Below are 26,679 nucleotides of genomic sequence, written 5' to 3'. Positions count from 1 at the left end.
AGAGTCTTCTGTATGCAAATGTAGGCTAAACAAACCTGATTGCTATTATGAAAAGGTTAAGTCAGACACACATGTGAGAGATAGTGATTAAGATTTCAGTAGCTACAGGGGCCCCTGGGTGGCTCAGTCAGTTAAGCATCAGACTTCAGCTCATGTGGGTTTGAGCCCCACATCGGACTCTGTGCCGACAGCTCAGAGCCTGGAGCCTGCTTCGGATTCTGTGTCTCCCTCTCTCTCTGCCACTCCCCCCTTCATGCTCTGTCTCTGTCTCAAAAAAATAAATATTGAAAAAAATTTAAAACAAAGATTTCAGTGTCTACAGTTTTAGATTCATCACAAAATCATGAGAACATCCTTCAAAGGCAAGGATGGTGAAATTGGTATTAAGGCTTTGTGACTCATATATTTCTTGCAAGAAATATATATTCAAAATATCTGATCAGAGAAGTACTATGAAGACAAGTATCACAGTATCAGCAGCTGGGAGATGATATTTTTTTTTCTTTTTGTTTTTTGTTTTATTGAAAAAAAAAACTACCTCAGCCAGTAGATAGAAGGAAATAATAAAGATTAAATTGGAGATAAATGAAATCGAGATGAAATAAATAATAGAACAGATCAATTAAATGAGGAGTTGGTTCTTTGAAAAGATCAACAAAATTGATAAACTTTTACCAGGTTCATTGAGACAGAGAGAGAACTCAAATAAAATCAGAAATAAAGTAACAAAGGTTTATAAGAGAATATTCTGAAAAACTATATGTCAACATACTGAACAACCTAGAAGAAATTTATTGATTCCTAGGAACATATAATGATCAAAAACTGAATCAAGAATAAGGAGAAAATATGAGGAGACTAACTACTACTAATAAAATGGAATCAGTAACCAAAAAACTTCCCCCTCAAAAAATTCCATGACCAGATTGCTTTACAGGTGAATTCTACCAACCATGTAAAGAAAAGTTTTGCCAATTCTTCTCAAACTATTCCAAAAAAATATGAGGAAGGAAAGCTTCCAAATTCATCTATAAGGCTAGTATTACCCAGATATCAAAACAAGGAAAAACAGTATAAAGCAAATAAAAATAAAACTAAAGGCCCATATCTCTGATGAACATAGATGCAAAAATCCTCAAAAAATATTGGCAAAGTGAATATAAAAATGCATTAAAAAAATCATTCACCATAATCAAGTGAGGGATATCCCATTTCAGGGATACAAGGGTGGCTCATTGTAATTCAATCAACATAAAAATGACATTAACAAGAGTAAGGATAAAATCCATGTGATTATTTCAATAGATACAGAAAAAGCATTTGACAAGATACAATATCCATTCATTATAAATACCTAAACAAAGTAGGTTTACAGGGAACATACCTTAACATAATAAAGGCAATATATGAAAAACTCATAGCTAACATTATACTCAATACTGAAAACTGAGAGCTTTTCCAAAAGATAAGGAACAAGGCAAGAATATCCACTCCTACCACTTCTATTCAACATAATACTGTAATTACTCATCACAGCAGTCAGACAACAAAAAGAAATACAAGACACCCAAATTGGGAAAGAAGAATTAAAACTTTCACTATTAGCAGATGACATGATACTACATATAGAAAACCCTAAACTGCTACAACTGATAAATGAACTCATTAAAGTTACAGGATACAAATTAATATACAGAAATCTGTTATGCTGATAATGAAGTAGCAGAAAGAGAAATTAAGAAAACATTCCCATTTACAATTACACCAGAAATAATAAAATGCTTAGGAATAAATTTAACCAAATATGTGAAAGACCTATTTCCAAAAAGCATGAAACATTGATGAAAGAAATTGAAGATGACATAATGAAATGCAAAGATATTCCATGCTTATGGGTTAGGAGAATAAATATTGGAAAAATGTTTATACTACTTAAAGCAATCTACATATTTAATTGAATCCCTATCAAAATAAAAATATCAATTTTTGCAGAGCTAGAACAAATAGTCTTAAATTTTATATGGCAACATAAAAGACCTTGGGGCACCTGGGTGGCTCAGTCGGTTGAGCATCTGACATCAGCTCAGGTCATGGTCTTGCAGATCCTGAGTTTCAGCTCCGTGTCGGGCTCTGCGCTAATGAACAGCTCTGAGCCTGGAGCCTGCTTCAGATTCTCTCTCTCTCTCTCTCTCTCTCTCTCTCTCTCTCTCTCTCTCTCCCTCCCTCCTCTCTCTCTCTCTGTCTCTCTCCCCCCTTCCCCTGCTCATGCTCTACTTCTCTCTGTCTCTCAAAAATAAATAAATGTTTAAAAAAAAGACCTTAAATACCCAAAGCAATCTTGAAAAGGAAGCACAAAGTTAGAGGTACTATATTTCCAGATTTATTTTTTTTAATATGAAATTTATTGTCAAATTGGTTTGCATAAAACACCCAGTTCTCATTCCAAAAGGTGCCCTCCTCAATACCCATCACCACCCCACCCCTCCCTCCCAGCCCCCACAACCCTCAGATTGTTCTCAGTTTTTAAGAATCTTCTATGGTTTGGCTCCCTCCCTCTCTAACTTTTTTTTCTTCCCCTCCCCCACGGTCTTCTGTTAAGTTTCTCAGGATCCACATAAGAGTGAAAACATATGGTGTCTGTCTTTCTCTGTATGATTTCACTTAGCATAACATTCTCCAGGTCCATCCACGTTGCTACAAAAGGCCATATTTCATTTTTCTCATTGCCACGTAGTATTCCATTGTGTATATAAACCACAATTTCTTTATCCATTCATCAGTTGATGGACATTTAGGCTCTTTCCATAATTTGCTTATGGTTGAAAGTGCTGCTAAAAACATTGGGGTAAAAGTGCCTCTATGCATCAGCACTCCTGTATTCCTTGGGTAAATTCCTAGCAGTGCTATTGCTGGGTCATAGGGTAGATCTATTTTTAATTTTGTGAGGAACCTCCACACTGTTTTCCAGAGCAGCGGCACCAGTTTGCATTCCCACCAACAGTGCAAGAGGGTTTCCGTTTCTCCATATCATCTCCAGCATCTATAGTTTCCTGGTTTGTTCATTTTAGCCACTCTGACTGGCATGAGGTGGTATCTGAGTATGGTTTTCACTTCTATTTCCCTGATGAGGACTGACGTTGAGCATCTTTTCATGTGCCTGTTGGCCATCTGGATATATTCTTTAGAGAAGTGTCTATTCATCTTTTCTGCCCATTTCTTCACTGGATTATTTGTTTTTTGGGTGTGGAGTTTGGTGAGCTCTTTATAGATTTTGGATACTAGCCCTTTGTCTGATATGTCACTTGCAAATATCTTTTCCCATTCCACTGGTTGCCTTTTAGTTCTGCTGATAGTTTCCTTTGCACTGCAGAAGCTTTTTATCTTCGTGAGGTCCCAATAGTTAATTTTTGCTTTTAATTCCCTTGCCTTTGGAAATGTGTCAAGTCAAAAATTGCTGTGGCTGAAGTCAGAGAGTTTTCTTCCTGCTTTCTCCTCTAGGGTTATGATGGTTTCCTATCTCACAATTAGGTCCTATATCCATTTTGAGTTTATTTCTGTGAATGGTGTAAGAAAGTGGTCTAGTTTCATCCTTCTGCATTCTGCTGTCCAGTTCTCCTAGCACCATTTGTTAAAGACACTGTCTTTTCTCCATTAGATATTCTTTCCTGCTTTGTCAAAGATTAGTTGGCCATGCTTTTGTGGGTCCAATTCTGGAGTCGCTATTCTATTCCATTGGTCTATGTGCCAATACAATGCTGTCTTGATGATTACAGTTTTATAGTAAAGGCTACAATCTGGGTTTGTGATGCCTCCCGCCTTGGTCTTCTTCTTCATTATTACTTTGGCTATTTGGAGGTCTTTTGTGGTTCCATACAAATTTTAGGATTGCTTGTTCTAGCTTCCAGAAGAATGCTGGTGCGATTTTGATTGGGATTGCATTGAATGTGTAGATAGCTTTGGGTAGTATTGACATTTTAACAAAATTTATTCTTCCAATCCATGAGCACGGAATGTTTTTCCATTTTTTAATATCTTCTTCAGTTTCCTTCATCAGCTTTCTATAGTTTTCAGCATAGAGATCTTTTACATCTTTGGTTCGGTTTATTCCTAGGTATTTTATGCTTCTTGGTGCAATTGTGAATGGAATCAGTTTTTTTATTTGTCTTTCTGGTGGTTCATTGTTAGTGTATAAGAATTCAACTTATTCTGTACATTGATTTTGTTTCCTGTGACTTTGCTGAATTCATGTATCAGTTCTAGAGTCTATCAGGTTTTCCATGTATAATATCATGTCATCTGCAAAAAGTGAAAGCTTGGCATTATCTTTGATGATTTTGATGCCCTTGATTTCCATTCAGGATTTTGAATAGAATTCTCTTTAAATTATTAGAGAATAAATTTAAAAGTAAATGGAATCAAAAGAAAATGAAAAGCAACAATCCAAACACTTAGGGATGGAGCGAAGGCAGTCCTGAGAGGAAAATACATGGCAATACAGGCCTATCTCAAGAAAAAAGAAAAATCCCAAGTACAATGACTAACAGCACACACTAGAAGCAGAACAGCAAAGACACCCCAAACCCAGCAGAAGAAGAGAAATAATAAAGACCAGAGCAGAAATAAACACTATAGAACTGTGTTTTTTATAGAAAAAAAAACTGTAGAGCAGATCAATAAAACCAAGAGGTGGTTTTTTGAAAAAATATCCAAAATTGATAAACCTCCAGCCAGGCTTCCCAAAAAGAAAAGGGAGATGACTGAAATAGATAAAATCATGAATGAAAATGGAATTATTACAACCAATCGTGCAGAAATACAAGCAATTTTCAGGGAATATGATGAAAAATTATATGCTAACAAACTGGACAACCTGGAAGAAATGGACAAATTCCTAAGCACCCACACACTTCCAAAACTCAAACAGGAAGAATTAGAAAACTTGAACAGACCCATAACCAGTGAAGAAATTGAATCAGTTATCAAAAATTTCCCAGCAAATAAGAGTCCAGGACCAGATGGCTTCCCAGCAGAATTCTACCAGACATTTAAAGCAGAGATAATACCTATCCTTCTCAAGCTATTCCAAGAAATAGAAAGGGAAGGAAAACTTCCAGACTCATTCTATGAAGCCAGCATTACTTTGATTCCTAAACCAGACAGAGACCCAGCAAAAAAGAGAACTACAGGCCAATATCCTTGATGAATATGGATGCAAAGATTCTCAATAAGATACTAGCAAATCAAATTCAACAGCATATGAAAAGAATTATTCACCATGATCAAGGGGGATTCATTCCTGGGATGCAGGGCTGGTTCAACATTTGCAAATCAATCCATGTGATTCATCACATTAATAAAAGAAAAGAAAAGAAAAGAACCATATTATCCTGTCAATCGATGCAGAAAAGCATTTGACAAAATTCAGCATCTTTTCTTAATAAAAACCTCAAGAAATTCGGGATAGAAAGAACATACTTAAAGATAAAAGCCATTTATGAAAGGCCCACATCTAATATCATCCTCAATGGGGAAAAACAGAGAGCTTTCTCCCTGAGATCAAGGACATGACAGGGATGTCCACTCTCACCGCTGTTGTTTAACATAGTGTTGGAAGTTCTAGCATCAGCAATCAGACAACAAAAGGACATCAAAGGCATCAAAATCATCAAAGATGAAGTCAAGCTTTCCCTTTTTGCAGATGGCATGATATTATACATGGAAAACCTGATAGACTCCACCAAAAGTCTGCTAGAACTGATATTTTAATTCAGCAAAGTCGCAGGAAACAAAATCAATGTACAGAAATAAGTTGAATTCTTATACACTAACAATGAACCAACAGAAAGACAAATAAAGAAACTGATCCCATTCACAATTGTACCAAGAAGCATAAAATACCTAGGAATAAACCGAACCAAAGATGTAAAAGATCTCTATGCTGAAAACTATCACAAGCTTATGAAGGAAATTGAAGAAGATATAAATAAATGGAAAAACATTCCATGCTCATGGATTGGAAGAATAAATTTTGTTAAAATGTCAATACTACCCAAAGCTATCTACACATTCAATGCAATCCCAATCAAAATCGCACCAGCATTCTTCTGGAAGCTAGAACAAGCAATCCTAAAATTTGTATGGAACCACAAAAGACCTCCAAATAGCCAAAGTAATAATGAAGAAGACCAAGGCGGGAGGCATCACAAACCCAGATTGTAGCCTTTACTATAAAACTGTAATCATCAAGACAGCATTGTATTGGCACATAGACCAATGGAATAGAATAGCGACTCCAGAATTGGACCCACAAAAGCATGGCCAACTAATCTTTGACAAAGCAGGAAAGAATATCTAATGGAGAAAAGACAGTGTCTTTAACAAATGGTGCTAGGAGAACTGGACAGCAGAATGCAGAAGGATGAAACTAGACCACTTTCTTACACCATTCACAGAAATAAACTCAAAACGGATATAGGACCTGATTGTGAGACAGGAAACCTACAGTCTTTATTTTAAAATCAAGTTTGCTATGGGCGAGGAGAGGAAAGAAAATAAAAGAGGTTAGAGAGGGAGAGAGCCAAAGCGTAAGAGACTCTTAAAAACTGAGAACAAACTGAGGGTTGATGGGGGTGGGAGGGAGAGGAGGGTAGGTGATGGGTATTGAGGAGGGCACCTTTTGGGATGAGCACTGGGTGTTGTATGGAAACCAATTTGATAATAAATTTCATATTAAAAATAATAAAATAAAATAAAATAAAAAAGTTTGTCTGATATAACTATGGTTCCTCCAGCTTTCTTTTGATGACCACTAGTGTGATAGATGGTTCTCCATCCCCTTACATTCAATCTGCAGGTGTCCTTAGGTCTAAAATAAGTCTCTTGTTAGCGGCATATAGATAGGTCTTGTTTTCTTATCCATTCTGATACCCTATGTCTTTGAAACGTTTAGTCCACTGACCTTTAGAGTGAGTACTGAAAGGTTTGCATTTAGTGCTATTGTGTTGCCTGTAGTTTTGGTGTTTCTGGTGATGTTCTCTTGTCCTTTCTAGTCTTTGTTGCTTTTGGTCTTTTTTGTTTTGTTTTGCCTTCTCTCCACTAAAAGAATCCCCCTTAAAATTTCTTGCAGGCCTGGTTTCGTGGTCACAAACTCCTTAGTTTTTGTTTATCTTTGAAACTCTTTATCTCTCCTTTTTTGAGTGACACCCTTGTTGGATAAATAATTCTTGCCTGGATGTTTTTCTGATTCAGTATGTTGAATTTATCCTGCCACTCCTTTCTGTTCTGCCAAGTTTCTGTGGATAGGTCTGCTGCAAACCTGATCTTTCTTCCTTTATAGGTTAAGGACATTTTTTTCCCTTGCTGCTTTCATAATTTTTCTGTCTGTGTTTTTGTGAATTTGACTATGAAATTCCTTGCTGATGGTTGGTTTTTGGTGAATCTAATGGGAGTTCTCTATGCTTCTTCGATTTTAATGTCTGTGTCCTTCCCCAGATTAGGAAATTTTTCTGCTATAATCTGTTCACAATAACTTCCTGCCTCTTTTTCTCTCTCATCATCTTCTGGGACTCCTACAATTCAGATGTTATTCCTATTTAGTGAGTCACTGAGTTCCCTAAGTCTTGCATCATGCTCTTTTGCCTTTCTTTCCCTTTATTTCTGCCTCAGTTTTCTCCATAATTTTATCTTCTATTTGCTGATTCGCTGGTCTGCCTCTTCCATCCATACCATAGTGGCATACATTCAAGATTTCATCTCAGTTATAGCATTTTTAGTTTCGTCCTGACTAGATGTTATTTCTTTTATCTCCACAGAAAGAGATTCTGTGCTTTTTTCAACCCTAGCTAGTACCCTTCTTATCATGGCTCTAAATTCTAGTTCAAACATCTTGCTTATCTTTCCGTTCATTTAGCACATGTTACTTTATAATGTTCTTTCTTTTGGAGTGAATTATTTTTGGTCATTTTGGAGGAAGAAAAAATGAATAAAATTAAAATATGAAAAATTAAAAAAATGAAAAATCAAATAAAGGAAGCTAGATCCTCGGTTTATTTGGTCTGCTTGTTGAAAGATGCTTGCTAGAAAAGAGAAAAAAGGGAAAGAAAAAATTCTAGGAATGCTAGGAATTTACCCAGGGGACACAGGAGTGCTGATTCATAGGGGCACTTGTACTCCAATGTTTATAGCAGCACTCTCAACAATAGCCAAATTATGGAAAGAGCCTAAATGTCCATCAACTGATTAATGGATAAAGAAATTGTGATTTATATACACAATGGAATACTACATGGCAATGAGAAAGAATGAAATATGGCCTTTTGTAGCAACCTGGATGGAACTGGAGAGTGTTCTGCTAGGTGAAATAAGTGATACAGAGAAAGACATATACCATATGTTTTCACTGTTATGTGGATCCTGAGAAACTTAACAGAAGACCATGGGGGGGGGGGAAGAAAAGAAAGAGAGGGAGGGAGCCAAACCAGAAGAGACTCTTAAAAAACTGAAAAAAAACTGAGGGTTGATGGGAGGTGGGAGGGAGGGGAAAGTGGGTGATGGGCATTGAGGAGGACATCTGTTGGGATGAACACTGGGTGTTGTAGGAAACCAATTTGACAATAAATTTCATAATAAAAAATAAATAAAATAAAAGTAAGAAAAATTTTAAAAATTAAAAAATTATGTAATCAATAGAATAAAATAAAAGAAAGAAAATGAAATAGAATGAAGGTTTTTAAATAAAAATAAAGTAAATATAAAATAAAAATAAAATTTTCTGTATCCAAAGAGAACAAAAAGAAAAAAAAGAGAATACAATTTCAAGCAAAAATGGAAGGAAAAAAAAGGAGTAAATAAATGAGCCAGCAAACAGAATGAAACTCTAATGAAGTTATTTCCAGTTTCCCCTAGAACTGAAACTATGAAGCCCTCTATATTCCGTACACAAAGTAGGTCGAGTGACTTGGGCTGGTCCTGGGGGGGCGGGTGAGGGGATGTGCTTGGAGGGCACATTTGGGCAGGGCTTGGTGTAACAGTTCCATTCTCCACTAGCTGGTGCTGCTTATCTTACTGGGGTGGATCAGTGTGGCACATATGCACTTGCATGCACGTGCATGGGAGAGGTGGAAATGGCTTTACCCAACTTTCTAGTCTCTGACACAGGAACTTTATGCTCTCATCCACCCATGATCAAGCATCCTTCCTTTTTCTCAGGCCTCTGTCCTTTCCCTACCATTACCCTGTCCATGTCCAAGCTGTCTGCCTGCCAGATGGCAGTTCCCTCCAGAGTTTCATCTCTGATGGGGTTGTGTTTCAAATGCCCACATTTCAGAGACCCCTGCAGCTTCAACTTGCACTGATTCTCTGGGGGAGAGTCTCGCTGAGCCATGGCCGGGTGCTGGCTTGCCCTACAAATGTTCGTGAGACCGGGCAGCAGCAGAGGTTCAGAGATTAGGGCAAATCAAAACACACAGCTGACACCAGGTTTAACTGCACTCTGGTGTCTTTGTCCCAATACCAACAAATGTGGCTGCTCTGGGAACTTTGCCTGTGGGGAGGCCATATTGCTTCTACCAAATGCACTCCAAGCAGAGGAACCACTTCTCCCCATGTTGTACATGGACCCCTCAGACCCCCGCTGTCTGCTCCTAGGGATTCACCCTACTTCCTCACCAGAGCACCACCAGGCACTGAGCTCCATAACTTCAGACTCTGCACTCCTCTGTTTATAGAATCCTGTTGGTATTGAAACCCCTTGTTTTCTTCCTGTCCATGGTTTTGGGGAACAGATTTCTTGTTCATTCCCCAGTGAGTGTTTTTACTCTTTCTCTCTTGCTACTTTCAGGGGAGTGCTTTACTTGCATGATCCCGATGTGCTGTACTCTCCCCCTTTTTATTTCTCTGTCCTCTCTCTGCAAAAACACCTCCCTACCCTCTGTGGCTTTTCTCTCCCTGAGTTCACCTGTCTGCACTGCATACCTGTTGAGTTATTTGGCTCAAGTTATTCAGATTGTTGTGTTAGTCCTCAGGTCAAGTTCCTAGGTGTTCAAAATGGTTTGGTGCTGATCTAGCTTCAGGGACGAGACAAGCTAAGGGTCTCCATGCTGCTCCTCCATATTAAATCCTCCCTTTCTATACAATTTCATATCATGTTCAAAAGAAGATAATTTTGCTTACTTTTAGATTTCAATGACTTATTCTTATTACTTTTTTTCCTTTTCTCCCCATTACTTTGGCTAAAATTTCCAATACTATTTTGAATATGAATGGTGAGAACTGGTACTCTTGTTTTGTTCCTTATTACAGGAAAAACTTTCACCATTTCATCACTGAGTATGATGCTACCTCCATGATTGTCATATATGGATTTTATTATGTTCAGGAACATTCCTTCTATATGCAATTTTTGAGAGTTTGTATAATGAAGGATGTTGAAGTTTTTCGAATGCTTTTTCTGTATCTTTTGACAATGTCATATGATTTTTATCATTCATTCCATTAATGTATAGTATCACATTTATTGATTAACTTTATGTAGAGACATCTTTTAATCTCAGGGATAACTCTCACCTGATTATGTTGTATAAAGCTATAAATGTGCTGTTGAATTTTGTTTTCTAGTAATTTGTTGGGAATTTTTCACTTATGTTCATCAGAGAGCTTGCCAGTAGTTTTCTATTCTTGTTGTGTCCTTATCTGGATTTGGTATCAGGTTAATGCTGGCCTTGTAAAAGGACTTTTGAATTTTCCCATGGCCAGGGAGTTAACCAGCAGAGTGCATGCCTACCTTCTCAAAATAACTCTCCTCAGTCTTGGACTGCACAATTTCACAGCCTCCTACTTAGATTCTAAAACTTACAAAGTTTCTTTTGTCTCTAGATGGATGTTAGATAATTATCATTGAGTAGAGGATACAAGAGATCTATTTGGCCATCTTGCTGGCATCATTCATTTGAGGGAGGATTATTGAAGTTTCCAGTTATAATTGTGAATTTATATACCTCTCTGTGTTAAATTGTGAACCATTGTATTCATTTGCTAAAATGCTAAACACCAATAACTCAGAATGTGAACTTATTTAGAAATATGATCACTGAGGTATAAAAATGTAACTAAAATAAAATCATACTGATTGTGTCTTTCCTTGTGCAGAAGGTTTTTACTTTGATGTAGTTCTAATAGTTTATTTTTGCTTTTGTTTCCCTTGCCTCAGAAGACATATCTAGTAAGAAATTGCTACAGCCAATGTAAAAGAGGTTACAGCCTGTGTTCTTCTCTTGGAGTTTTAAGGTTTCAGGTCTCACATTGGGGACTTTCATCCATTTTAAATTTATGTTAGATTATGGCATTAAGAAAGTGGTCCAGTTTCATCCTTTGGCATGTTGCTGTCGAGTTTTTCCAACACCATTTGTTGAAGAGACTTTTTTACATTGGATATTTACTCCTGCTTTGTCAATGATTAATTAATCATATAGTTGTGGGTTTATTTATGGATTTTCTATTCTGTTCTATCGATATATGTGTCTATTTTTGTGTCCGTACCATACTGTCTTGGTCACTACAGCTTTGTAATATAACTTGGAAGTCAGAATTGTGATACCTCAGCCTTTGCTTTTCTGTTTCAAGGTTGCTTTGGCTATTCAGAGATTTTGTGGTTCCATACAAATTTTAGGATACTTTGTTCTAGCTCTGTGATAAATGTTGTTAGTATTTTGATAGGGATTGCATTAAATGTGTACATCACTTTGGGTAGTATTGACATTTTTAAAATATTCTCTTTTCTTCCAATTGTTTATTTATATTCCAGCTAGTTAACATGCAGTGAAATATTAGCTGTAGGTATAGAATTTAATGATTCCTCACTGGCATACAACACCTGGTGGTCATCACAGTGCCCTGCTTAATACCCACCACCTGTATAACCCATTCCCACCCCTCCCACATCCCTTCAAGTAACCATCAGCTTGTTCTCTATAGTTATGAGAACTGAGAACTATGTTTCTTGGTTTGCCTATCTTTTTTGCTTTACCTTATGTTCATTTCTTTTGCTTCTTAAATTCCACATATGAGTTAAATCATATGGCATTTGTCATTCTTTGACTGACTTATTTCATTTTGCATAATATTCTGTAGTTCTATCCGCATCGTTATGAATGGCAAGATTTCATTCTTTATTGTAGCATAGTAATATCCCATTGTATATATATACACCACTTCTTCTTTATCCTTTCATCAGCCAATGGACATTAGGGCTCTTTTCATAATTGGGCTATTGTTGATAATATTGGTATAAACATTGGGGTGTATGTATTCTTTGAATCAGTATTTTTGGTCTTTTGGGTAAATACCTGATACTACAATTGTTGGATCGTAGGGTACTTCCACTTACAACTTTTTGAGGAACCTCCATACTGTTTTCCAGAGTGGCTGCACCAGTTTGCATTCCTACAAATAGTAACAGTATAAGAAGTTTTTACTTTCTAAGCATTCTCACCAACACTTGTTCTTTCCTGTGTTGGTAATTTTAGGCATTCTGACTGGTGTGACAGGCTGTCTCATTGTAATTTTGATTTGTATTTCTCTAATGATGAGTGATGTTGAGCATCTTTTCATGTGAGTGTTGGCCACCTGGATGTCTTCTTTGGATAAATGTCTTCATATTTTTGGCCCATATTTTAATTGGAATATTTCTTTTTCAGTGTTCAGTTTTATAATTATTTTAATATATTTTGGATACTAACCTTTTATCAGATATTCATTTGCAAATATCCTCTCCCGTTTGGTAGGTTGTCTTTTAGTTTTCTTGACTGTTTCCTTTGCTGTGCAGAAGCTTTCTACTTTGATAAATTTCTAAGAGTTTATTTTTGCATATATTTCCCTTGCCTCAGGAGATACATCTAGTAAAAATTTACTATGGTTGATTTCAAAGAAGTTAATATCTGTGTTCTCCTCTAGATTGGTATGGTTTCAGGTCTCACATTTAGATCTTTCATCCATTTTGAATTTATTTTTGTGTATGGTGTAAGAAAGTGGTCCAGTTTCATTTTTCTTCACGTTTCTGTCCAGTTTTCCCAACAGCATTTGTTGAAGAGACTGCCTTTTTTCCACTGGATATTTTTTCATGCTTTGTCAATGATTACTTGACTGTATAGTTGTGGGTTCATTTCTGGGTATTCTTTGCTATTCTATTGATCTATGTGTCTATTTTAGTGCCAATTCCATACTGTGTTGAATAAAAATTTTAGGATAGTTTGTTCTGCCTGTGAAAAATGATGGTGGTATTTTAATAGGGATTGCATTATATATATAGATTGATTTGGGTAATATAGACATTTTGACATCCTCAGATACATGAGAATGGAATGTTTTTCCATTTCTTTGTGTCATCTTTGATTTCTTTCATAGGTGTTTTATAGTTTTCAGAGTATATATATCTTTTACCTCTTTGCTTAGGTTTTTTTCCTAGGTATTTCATGCTTTTTGGTGCAATTGTAAATGGTATTGATTCCTTGATATCTATTTCTGTTCCTTCATTATTGGTGTATAGAAATGCAACTGATTCCTGTACATTGAGTTTATATCCTTTGACTTCACTGAATTTGTGTATGACTTCTAGCACTTTTTTGGTGGACTCTTTTGGGTTTTCTATATAGAGTATCATGTTATCTGCAAATAGTGAAAGTTTTACTTCTTCATTGCCAATTTGGATGTCTTTTATTTCTTCTTGTTGTCTGACTGCTGTGGCTGGGACTGCCAATATTATGTTAAACAACAGTGGTGAGAGTGGACATCCCTGTCTTGTTCCTGACTGTACAGGAAAACCTCTCAGTTTCTTCCCACTGAGGATATTAGCTATGTGTTTTTCATAGATGACCTTTGTTACGTTGTAGTATGTTCCCTCTAAACCTAATTTTTTGAGGATTTTTATCATTAATGGGTGTTGTACTTTGTCAAATTCTTTTTCTGCATCTATTGAGAGGATCATATGTTTCTTATTCTTTCTTTTACCAACGTGGTCTATCACATTGATTTATTTGCAAATGTTAAACCACACTTGAAACTCAGGAATAAATCCTACTTGATTGTAGTAAATGATTCTTTAAATGTATGGTTGAATTCTGTTTGCCAGTATTTCATTGAGAATTTTTGCATCTATGCTCATCAGGGTTATTGGCCTGTATTATTCATTTTCAGTGGAGGCTTTATCTCATTTTATATCGGGGTCATGCTGCCCTCATAGAATGAATTTGGAAGTTTTCTTTCCTGTTCTATTTTATGAATAGGTCCCAGAGAATAGGTATTAATTCTTCTTTAAATGTTTGGTAGAATCCACCTGTGAAGGCATCTGGTCCTGGGCTTTTGTTTTTTGGGAGATTTTTTATTACTGATTCAATTTTTCTGCTAGCTATTGGTCTGTTAAAGTTTTCTACATCTTCCTGTTGCAGGTTAGGTAGTTTATATTTTTCTAGGAATTTATCCATCTTCTAGATTGTTCCATCTCTTGTCATATAGCTTTTTATAATATTCTCTTATAATTGTATTTCCATAATATTGGCTGTGATTTTTCCTCATTCATTTGTGATTTTATTTATTTTGGGTCCTTTTTCTTTTCCTTTTGGTAAGTCTGGCTCAAGTTTATGAATTTTATTAATTTTTTCAAAGAATCAGCTCTTGGTTTCATTAATCTGTTCTATTGTGGTTTTTTTTTAGTTTCTATCATTTATTTCTGTTGTGATGTTTATTATTTTCTTCCTTCTGCTGACTTTAGACTTCATTTGTTGTTCTTTTCCTAGCTCATTTAGGTATAAGTTTAGTTTGCTTGTTTCAGATTTTACTTACTTCTTGAGGTAAGCCTGAGTTACTATACACTTCCCACCTAGGACAGCTCTTGCTGTATCCCAAATATTTTGGACCATTGTGTTTTATTTTTAATTTGTTTCCTTGCATTTTTTATTTCATATTTGACTTCTTGCTTGATGCATTCATTGTTTAGTAGCATATTATTTAACCTCCATGTATTTGTGGTCTTTCTAGATTTTTTCTTGTGATTGACACTAACTTCATAGCATTGTGGCCAGAAAAGATGCATGGAATGATATCAATCCTCTTGAATTTTTAAACCTTTTTGTGGCCTAATATATGATCTATTCTGGAGAATGTTCCATGTATACTTGAAAGTCATATGTATTATGGTGTTTCAGGATGAAATGTTCTGAATTTATCTGTTAAATCTGTTTAGTCCAGTGTGTCATTCAATGTCAGTATTTCCTTGTTGGTTGTCTGTTTGGATGATATGTCCTGGATGAGTCCCCTACTATTATTTTATTACTATCAATTAGTTCTTTCATATTTGTTATTAACTGTTTTATACATTTGTATTCTTCCATATTAGTTGCATAAATATTTATAAGTGTATATATTCTTGTTAGATTGTTCCCTTTATTTTTATTAGTATACTTTTTTTGTCCTTGTAACACCCTTTGATTTATAGTGTGTCCAGTAAAGTTATTGCTACTCTAGCTTTCTTTTGATATTCTTTTGTGTGGTAAATCTTTCTCCATCCCCTCAGTTTCAATCTTCTGGTGTCTCAGTCTGAAAGGACTTTCTTGTAAGCAGAATATAGATGGGTATTGTTTTTTTATTCACTCTTGTCACTATATGTCTTTTGGTTGGAATATTGAGTCCATTTGTATTTAAGTAATTATTAGTATTGCCAGGGCTGTTTTACAAAGAAGATGCAATGTGTGTGTGAAGTTTTAACAAGGTGAGTGCATCTTCTGAGAGAGGTTGGGAGATGCAGTGTTGGCAAGGTTTGCAAGGGTCTTCTGGGGGGTGGCATCCACAGCACCACAACTGAGGCAGGCCTGTTTGGAGGAGGGGCATGTATTGTTTAAACAAGTTAGGTAGTGAATTCAGGTGCTGTGCTAGTTCATGTATGTAGCTGTGTGTTTATGATGAGTGGTGGTAAGGAAAATAGCACCTTCCAGTTCTTTAGTTTCTGGAGAAGTCCCTCAGGAAACGCTGAGATTAGTAACTAAATCTCCCTCCAGTAAGCCCAGGCACCTTTTAAACTGCTGCTTCCAAGCTGTATCACCCCAGGCTGTTTGCTGCATTCTCTTTAAGGGCAGATGATCAACTTCCAATGGCCCTCTTGTATCTGTCAGCATGGAGTCTGCTGATTTTTAAAGTTCCAGGTTTTAAGTCCCTCTGGTTGTTTAAACTCATGAAATTTGTCCCCTCTGATTTTCAAATCAAGAATCTATGGAGATTCCTTTTCCCTTGAAGGTTTCTTAGTGTGATAGTCTTTTTCTTGCCCCTCTTCACTCCTGAGGCTCCCTCCTCCTGGTGGTTCACATTGAGTCCTTGCCTTTAATACCCTCTTTAATGTGGGCTCTTCTTTATCTTCAGTTGTGATGTTTGCTTAGCCTTTGGGTTCTTTTTGGGGTTGTTTGCTCTGATGAAAGTATTATGTAGTTGTATCTGTTGATGAGGTGAGTTTGTGTTCCTCTTACTCCACCATCTTTCCCAGAAATCTGTCATCCATCCCTTTTAACTGCTGAGATGTATTCCATTTTATAAATATCTTAAGTATATTTATTACTACACTTTTAATGTATGTATAGTACTTTTGATAGGGATTGCATTAAATCTATAGATTTCTTTGGGCAGTAAGGACATTTTATCAATATTAATTTTTCCAATCCATGAGCATTCAATATCTTTCTATTTATTTGTATAATCTTCATTTTTTTAATTGAAGTTTTATTCATCTAAAAGTACAGGTTTTTCACCTATGTGGTTAATTCTATTACTAGGTGTTACATTCTTTTAGGTACAGTTGTTAATAGAAATTTTTCTTAATTTCTCATTTTGCTATTTTGTTATGAGTACAGAAATGGTACTAACTTGGAGGTATTAATTTTGTATCTTCCAACTTTACCGAATTCATTAATTACTTCTAATTGTGTGTGTGTGTGTGTGTGTGTGTGTGTGTGTGTGTGTGTGTTTGTGTGTGTGTGTAGTCTTCTGGGTTGTTTATGTATATATAGTATGTGTATAGTATCATGTAATTTGCAAACAGTGACAATTTAACATATTTACCACTATGAATAATTCTTATTTCTTGTTGGATTTCTGTGATAAGGACTTCCAGTAATATGTTGAATAAAAGTACCAAGAAAGTCCATTTTTGTCTTGCTCCTGGTGTTAGAGGAAAAGCTCTCAGTTTTTCCCCATTGAGTATGATGTTCACTGTGGCTTTTTCATGTATGACCTTTCTAATGTTGCAGTATGTTTCCTCTAACTCCACTTTGTGAAAGTTTTTATCATGGATGCATGTTGAATTTCGTTTGAATACTTTTTCTACATCTATTAAGCTGATTGTATGATTTTCATCCTTCATGTTTTGACATGCTGTTTCAGGTTGATTAATTTATAAATATTTAGCCATTCTTACATCCCAATAATAAATTCCACTTGATTGTAGTGAATGAGTTTTTTAGTGTATTGTTGACTGCAGATTGCTTATATTTTATTGAGGATGTTTGAATCTATTTTCAACAGAGATAGGCTTGTAGTTTTTCCTTTTTTGGTGATCTTTCTCTGGTCCTGGTATAAGGTTGATACTGGCCTCACAGAAAATATTTTGAAGCTGCCCTTCCTGTTCTATTTTTTGGAATTATTTGATAATAGGTATTAATTATTTTAATGTTTGGAAGAATTCACATGCAAATTCATTTGGGATTCAAATTTGATTATTTCATATTTTTTATTACTAATTCAATTTAATTGCTATTAATTGGTATGTTCAAATTTCTGTTTCTACCTAAGTTAGTTTTGGAAGATTGCATTATTTACAGAAATTTATCCATTTCTTCTAGGTTGTCCAATTTCTTGACTTATAATTTTTCATGCTGTTCTCATAATTCTTGGTGTTTCTTTGGTGTCAGTTGATAGTTCTCTGTAGCTTCTGATTTTATTTATTTGGATCCTTTCATTTTTTTTTCTTAATTATGGGGTTAAGGGCTTATCAGTTTTTATCTCATCAAAAAACCAGCTCTTGGTATTATAGATCATTTTTAGTACTCCCTTGGACTTTATGTCCATTCATTTCTATTCTGATCTTTATTACTTCTTCCTTTTCATCTCTTTTGGCTCTCTTTGCTCTTCTTTTCATAGTTTTTTTTAGGTGTAAGTTTAAATTCGTTATTTGAACTTTTTCTTGTTGCTTGAGGTAGGCCTGTACTGTTATACATTTTCCTCTTAGAAATGTTTATGCTGTGTTCCAAAGAATCTAGATCCATTGGGTTACATTTCCGTTTTCTCCATTATTTTTTATTTCTTCTTTTTTTATTTCTTCTTTTTTTAATATGAAATTAATTATCAGATTGGTTTCCTACAACACCCAGTGTTATCCCAACAGGGGCCCTCCTCAATGCCCATTACCCATTTTCCCTTCTCTTCCACCCCCCATCAACCCTCAGTTTTTTTTTCTCAGTTTTTAAGAGATGCTTATGGTTTCTCTCCCTCCTTCTCTAATGATTATTCCCTTTCCCTTCCCCCATGGTCTTCTAACTTTCTCAGGATCCACATAAGAGTGAAAATATATGGCATCTGTCTTTCCCTGTATGATTTATTTCACTTAGCATAACACTCTCCAGTTCCATCCATGTTATTACAAAAGGCCATATTTCATTCTTTCTCATTACCAACTAGTATTCCATTGTGTGTATAAACCACATCTTCTTTATCCATTCATCAGTTGGTGGACATATAGGCTCTTTCCATAATTTGGCTATTGTTGAAAGTGCTGCTACAAACATTGGGGTACAAGTGCCCCTATGCATCAGCACTCCTGTATCCCTTGGGTAAACTCCTATCAGTGCTATTGCTGAGTCATAGGGTAGGTCTATTTTTAATTTTTTGAGGAACCTACACACTGTTTTCCAGAGCAGTGGCACCAGTTTGCATTCCCACCAACAGTGCAAGAGGATTTCTGTTTCTCCACATCCTCTCCAGCATCTATAGTCTCCTAATTTGTTCATTTGAGCCACTCTGACTGACATGAGGTGACATCTCAGTGTGTTTTTGATTTGTATTTCCCTGATGAGGAGTGACGTTGACCATCTTTTCATGTGCCTGTTGGCTATCTGGATGTCTTCTTTAGAGAAGTGTCTATTCATGTTTTCTGCCCATTTCGTCAATGGATTATTTGCTTTTCGGGTGTGGAGTTTGGTGAGCTCTTTATAGATTTTGGATACTAGACCTTTGTCCGATATGTCATTTGCAAATATCTTTTCCCATTCAATCAGATGCCTTTTAGTTTTGTTGATTGTTTCTTTTGCAGGGCAGAAGTGTTTTGTCTTCATGAGGCCCAATAGTTCATTTTTGCTTTTAATCCCTTTGCCTTTGGGGATTTGTCAAGTAAGAAATTGCTGCAGCTCAGGTTAGAGAGGTTGTTTCCTGCTTTCTCTTCTACAGTTTTTATGGTTTCCTGTCTCACATTCAGGTCCTTTATCCATTTTGAGTATATTTTTGTGAATGTTGCAATAAAGTGGTCTAGTTTCATTCTTCTGCATGTTGCTGTCCAGTTCTCTCAGAACCATTTATTAAAGAGACTGTCTTTTCTCCATCGGATATTCTTTTCTGCTTTGTCAAAGATTAGTTGGCCATACATTTGTGGGTACAATTCTGGGTTCTCAATTCTATTCCATTGGTCTATGTGTCTGTTTTTGTGCCAATACTATGCTGTCTTGATGACTACAGCTCTGTAGTAGAGGTTAAAGTCTGGGATTGTGATGCCTCCTGCTTTGGTTTCCTTCTTCAATATTACTGTGGCTGTTCAGGGTCTTTTGTGGTTCCATACAAATTTTAGGATTGCTTGTTCTAGCTTTGAGAAGAATGCTGGTGCCATTTTGATTGGAATTGCATTCAATGTGTAGGTAGCTTTGGGTAGCATTGACATTTTAACAATATTTATTCTTCCAATCCATGAGCATGGAATGTTTTTCCATTTCTTTATATCTTCCTCAATTTCCTTCATAAGCTTTCTACAGTTTTCAGCATACAGATCTTTTACATCTTTGGTTAGGTTTATTCCTAGGTATTTTATGCTTCTTGGCGCAATTGTGAATTGAATAATATTCTTTATTTCTCTTTCTGTTGCTTCATAGGTGGTGTACAAAAATGCAACTGATTGGGGCGCCTGGGTGGCTCAGTCAGTTGAGTGTCCGACTTCAGCTCAGGTCATGATCTCGAGGTCTGTGGGTTTGAGCCCCGGGTCGGGCTCTGTGCTGACAGCTCAGAGCCTGGAGCCTGTTTTGGATTCTGTGTCTCCCTCTTTCTCTGTCCCTCCCCTGTTCATGCTCGCTCTCTCTCTCTCTCTCTCTCTCTCTGTCTCAAAAATAAATAAAATGTTAAAAAATTTTTTTAAAAATAAAAATGGAACTGATTTCCAGGGGCGCCTGGGTGGCTCAGTCGGTTAAGCGTTCAACTTCAGCTCAGGTCATGATCTCACAGTCTGTGAGTTCGAGACCTGTGTTGGGCTCTGTGCTGACAGCTCAGAGCCTGGAGCCTGCTTCGGATTCTGTGTCTCCCTTTCTCTCTGTCCCTCCCCTGTTCATGCTCTGTGTCTCTCTGTCTCAAAAATAAATAAAAACATTTAAAAAATGTTTAAAAAATTCCACTGATTTCTCTACATTGATTTTCTACCCTGAAACTTTGCTGAATGCATGTATCAGTTCTAGCAGACTTTTCGTGGAGTCGGTTGGGTTTTCTATGTAGAGTATCATGTCATCTGCAAATAGTGAAAGTTTGATATCATCTTTGCCAATTTTGATGCATTTAATTTCATTTTGTTTTCTTATTGCTGATGCTAGAATTTCCAACACTATGTTAAACAACAGGAGTGAGAGTGGACATCCCTGTCATGTCCCTGATCTCAGGGGGAAAGCTCTTAGTTTTTCCCCATTGAGGATGATATTAGCTGTGGGCTATTCATAAGTGGCTTTTATGATGTTTAAGTATGTTCCTTCTATCCCGACTTTCTCGAGGGTTTTTATTAAGAAAGGATGCTGAATTTTGACAAATGCTTTTTCTGCATCGATTGACAGGATCATATGGTTCTTATCTTTTCTTTTATTAATGTGATGTATCACATTGATGGATTTGTGAATGTTGAACCAATCCTGCAGCCTAGGAGTGAATCCCACTTGATCATGGTGTATAATTCTTTTTACATGCTGTTTAATTTGATTTGCTAGTATCTTACAGAGAATTTTTGCGTCCATATTCATCAGGGATATTGGCCCATAGTTATCTTTTTTTCTGGTCACTGTCTGGTTTGGAAATCAAAGTAATGTTGGCTTCATAGAATCAGCCTGGAAGTTTTCTTTCCCTTTCTATTTTTTGGAACAGTTTGAGAAGGACAGGTATTATCTGTGCTTAAATGTCGGGTAGAATTCCCCAGGGAAGCCAAGTGGTCCACGACTCTTGTTTTTTGGGCGATTTTTGATACCTGATTCAATTTCGTCACTGGTTATGTGTCTGTTCAAATTTTCTATTTCTTCCCATTTGAGTTTTGGAAGTGTGTGGGTGTTTAGGAATTTTCCATTTCTTCCAGGTTGTCCAGTTTGTTGGCATATAATTTTTCATAGTATTCCCTGATAATTTCTTGTATTTATGCAGGATGGGTTGTAATAATTCAATTTTCATTTATGATTTTATCTATTTGGGTCCTCTTTCTTTTCTTTTTGAGAAGCCTGCCTGGAGGTTTATCAATTTTGTTTATTTTTTCAAAAAACCAACTCTTGGTTTCATTGATGCTCTACTGTTTTTCTGTATTCTATATTCTTTATTTCTGTTCTGATCTTTATTTCTCTTCTTCTGGGTTTGGGGTGTCTTGGCTGCTCGGCTTCTAGTTCCTTTAGGTGTGCTGTTAGATTCTGTATTTGGGATTTTTCTTGTTTCTTCAGATAAGCCTGTATTACAATGTATTTTCCTCTCAGGACTGCCTTCTTTGCATGCAAAGCGTTTGGATTGTTGCCTTTTCATTTTCATTTGTTTTCATATGTTTTTTAAATTTCTTCTCGAATTGCCTGGTTGACCCATTCATTCTTTATTAGGATATTCTTTAACCTCCTTGCTTTTGGAGGTTTTCCCGACTTTTTCCTGTGGTTGTTTTCAAGTTTCATAGCATTGTGATCTGAAAGTGTTCACGGTATGATCTCAAGCCTTTCATACTCATGAAGGGCTGTTTTGTGACTCAGTACATGATCTATCATCTTGGAGAATGTCCCATGTGTACTCGAGAAGAAACTGTATTATGCTGCTTAGGGGTGTAGAGTTCTAAGTGTATCTGTCAATTCCCTCTGATCCAATGTATCATTCAGGGCCCTTGTTTCTTTACTGATTTTCTGTGTAGATGATCTATCTCTTGTTGTAGGTGGAGTATTAACGTCCCCTACAATTACCACATTCTTATCCATAAGGTTGCTTAAGTTTCTGATTAATTGTTTTCTATATTTTGGTGACCCAGAATCCGGTGCATGGAAATTTATAATAGTTAGCTCTTCCTGATGAATAGACCCTGTAATTATTATATAATGCCCTTCTTCATCTCTTGTTACAGCCTTTAATTTAAATTCTAGTTTGTTTCATATAAATATGGCTACTCCTACTTTTTTTTTTTTTTTTTTTTGACTTCCAGTAGCATCACAGATAGTTCTCCATGCCCTTTCAACCTGAATGTGTCTTCAGGTCTGAAATGAGTCTGTTGTGGACAGGAAATAGATGGGTCTTGTTTGTTTTTTTATGCATTCTGATACCACTTGTCTTTGGATTGGAAGATTTAGTCCATTTACATTCAGTGTTATTATTGAAATATATGCGTTTAGAGTCATTGTGTTATCTGTAGGTTTCATGCTTGTAGTGATGTCTCTGGTACTTTGTGGTCCTTGCAACATTTCACTCACAGAGTCCCCCTTAGGATGTCTTGTAGGGCTGGTTTAGTGGTGTTGAATTCCTTCAATTTTCGTTTGTTTTGGAAAACCTTAATCTCTCTTTCTATTCTGAATGACAGGCTTGATGGATAAAGGATTCTTGGCTGCATATTTTTCCTGTTCATCACATTGAAGATTTCCTGCCATTCCTTTCGGGCCTGCCAACTTTCAGTACATAGGGCTGCTACTACCCTTATGTGTCTACCTTTGTATGTTAAAGCCAGTTTATCCCAAGCTGCTTTCAGAATTTTCTCTTTATCCTTGTATTTTGCCAGTTTTACTATGATATGTCGTGCAGAAAATTGATTCAAGTTACGTCTGAAGGGAATTCTTTGTGCCTCTTGGAATTCAATGCCTGTTTTCCTTCCTCAGATTGGGGAAGTTCTCAGCTATGATTTGTTCAAGTACACCTTCAGCCCCTTTCTCTCTTCTTTTTCTGGAATTTCTATGATACGGATATTGTTCCATTTGATTACATCCCTTAGTTCTCTAATTATCCCCTTGTTCTCCTGGATTTTTTTCATCTTTCTTTTCCTCAGCTTCCTCTTTTTCCGTAATTTCATCTTCCAATTCACCTATTCTCCCCTCTCCCTTTTCAATTTGTGCTATGGCCACCTCTGTTTTATTTTTCACCTCATTTATAGCATTTTTTAATTCATCATAACTATTTTTTAGTCCCTTGATCTCTGTAGCAGTAGATTCTCTGCTGTCCTCTATGCTTTTTTCAAGCCCAGCAATTAATTTTATAACTATTATTCTAAATTCTTGTGCAGTTATTTTGCTTATATCCGTTTTGATCAATTCTTTAGCTGTCACTTCTTCCTGGAATTTCTTTTGAGGAGAATTCTTCTGTTTCATCATTTTGGCTAGTTTTCTGTCCCTTATGCCTTTTAAAAGCTTGTTGTGTGCTCTACACCTGCAAGCACTGCTATATTAAAGGGGGTTCAGACACTGTCTAGGTCCTGCTCTTTCAGGTGTTTTTTTTTTTTTTTTTTGGAGATTGTTACTTTCTTTTTGTTGTGACTTTGGTTATTTTATTACCCTACTTGTAGTGATATGTTGGACCCTCCACGGGTGTGCTTTGATTTATTCCTTGAAGTAGCCCTACCTTTTCTCCAGTTGACCCATTTTCTTCCTGGTAGATTCAGTCTCTTTTCCTCCCAGACTCCAAGGTTCAAAGTCCTTTGGCTTCAGCACTTCTTTTTTTGAGAGATGCAGGAGGTATGTATCTCCCTACTTCTCCACCATGTTGGCCCTTGGACCTCCTAGATATATTTTTAACGTCCGTATTATCTGATATATGTTTTGCTACCCCAACATTTTTGACTTCTGTTTACATAGTAAATGTTTTTATATGCCTTAGATTTCATTCTGTACGTTTCTTTAGGTTTAAGATGAGTCTCATGCAGACAACATATAAATGGTTCTTGTTACTTTTTTTTGAAATCAATTTTACCTATGTCTTTTCCTTGGAGAATTTATTCTATTTACAGTAAAGTCATTATTGATGGGTATGTACTCATTGCCATTTTGTTCATTATTTCCTGGTTGATTGTGTAGTTATTCTGTATAACTGTTTTCTCTTGCTCTCTTTCTTTATAATTAATGAATTTCTTTAATGTTTTGATTGATGTTTTTGTCTTAATTTTTTGTTATTTATTACAAGTTTTAGTTTGTGGTTTCCATAAGGTTCATATATAACATACTAAGTATTTTGCAGTCTATATGTAGTTTATGGTCAATGCAGTTCAAACACATTCTTTTTTTTCTAAGTTTTTATCTAAATTATGGCTAGTTAACATAAAGGGTACAAATTAGTGATTCAACACATACATGGAACACCTGGTGCTCATCACAAAAAGTACACTCCATAATCTGCATCACCTATTTTTCCCATCCCCCCACCCATCTCCCTTTAGGTTACCATCACTTTTTGCTCTATAATTAAGAGTTTATTTCCCAGTTTGCCACTGTGTTTTTTTCTCCCTTTGTTCATTTCTTTTGATTCTTAAATTCTAAAAATGAGTGAAATCCTATAATATTTTTTTTCTGGTGCAAAAAGTTGGTTTATTTTGTTAATTTTTTTTTTACTTTCAAATTATTATTTACATTCCAGTTAGTTACCTACAGTCTAATATTAATTTCAGATACAGAATATCGTGACTCATCAAGTACATATAACATCTAGTGCTCATAACAACAGGTGCCCTCAATACCTATTCCCGTTTAAACCATACCCCCCACCTCCCCTCCAGCAATATTCAGATTGTTCTCTATAGTTATGATTCTTTTATGGTCTCCCTCTTTTTATTTTCTCACTAGTTCATTTGTTTGTTTCTGAAATTCCATATGAGTGAAATCATATGATATTTATCTTTTTCTCTCTGACTTATATCCCTTAGTGTAATACTCTCTAGCCCCATCCATGTAATTGCAAATGGCAAGATTTGATTTCTTTTTGATGGCTGAGTAATATTCTATTATACATATATATCACATTTATTTATCCATACATCAATTTATGGACATTTGGGATGTTTCCATAATTTGGCTATTGTTCATAACGCTGATATAGACATTAGGGTGCATGAATCACTTTGAATCACTAATTTTGAATCTTTTGAGTAAATACCTAGTAAGCTGGATTGTAGAGCATTTATATTTTGAACTTTTTGAGGAACTTCCATACTGCTTTCCAGAGTGGATGCACCCATTTGCATTCCCACCAACAGTCCGAGAGTGTTCCCCTTTTTTCCACATCCTTGCCAACATCTGTAGTTTCCTGTGTTGTGAATTTTAGCCATTCTGACAAGTGTGAGGTGGTATCTCATTGTAGTTTTGATTTGTATTACCCTGAAGGTGATTGATGTTGAGCATCTTTTCATGTATCTGTTAGCTATCTGTATGTCTTCTTTGGGAAAATGTCTATTCATGTATTTTGCCCACTTTTAACTTTTTTTAACATTTATTTATTTTTGAGAGACAGAGAGAGACAGACACAGAATGAGCAGGGAAGGGGCAGAGAGAGACAGACACAGAATCTGAAGCAGGCTCCAGACTCCAAGCTGTCAGCACAGAGCCTGACGTGGGGCTCGAACCCACCAACTGCGAGATCATGACCTGAGCTGTAATCGGACACTCAACTGACTGAGCCACCCAGGTGCCCCTATTTTGCCCATTTTTTAAATGAGATTATTTATTTTTGGGTGTTGAGCTTGAAAACTTCTTTATATATTTTGGATACTAAGCCTTTATCAGGTATGTCATTTGAAAATATCTTCTCTCATTATGAAGGTTGCCCTTTACTGTTGATTGTTTCCTTCACTGAACAGATTTTATCTTGATGAAGTCCCAATAGCTCATTTGTGCTTTTGTTTCCCTTGCTTCAGGAGACGTATCTAGTAAGAAGTTGCTACAGCTAATGTCATAGTGTTTACTGCCTGTGTTCTCCTCTAGGATTTTCATGCTTTCCTGTTTAACATTTAGGTCCCTAATCCATTTTGAATTTATTCTTTGTGTGGAGTAAGAAAGTGGTCAAGTTTCATTCTTCCGCATGTTGCTGTCCAGTTCTCCCAGCAACATTTGTTAAAGAGACTGTCTTTTTTCCATTGGATATTCTTTTTGCCTTTGTCAAAGATTAGTTGACCATATACTTGTGGGTTCATTTCTGTTTGTTTTTTTTTTTATT

At 36.1% G+C, this 26,679-nt stretch overlaps 1 protein-coding gene across 1 annotated transcript in view; it reads left to right on the top strand.

The window, feature by feature from the left end:
• Window positions 1-26,679, top strand: part of LOC128773781 (uncharacterized) — a 266,607-nt gene that overhangs the window by 239,206 nt on the left and 722 nt on the right. The gene's annotated exons all lie outside the window — the stretch shown is intronic.

The sequence above is a fragment of the Panthera pardus genome, unplaced genomic scaffold (genome assembly GCF_024362965.1).
Source record: "Panthera pardus isolate Hobbes unplaced genomic scaffold, ASM2436296v1 HiC_scaffold_27, whole genome shotgun sequence".
In the NCBI taxonomy this organism is placed as follows: domain Eukaryota; kingdom Metazoa; phylum Chordata; class Mammalia; order Carnivora; family Felidae; genus Panthera; species Panthera pardus.
This window is presented reverse-complemented; position numbering and strand designations above follow the sequence as displayed.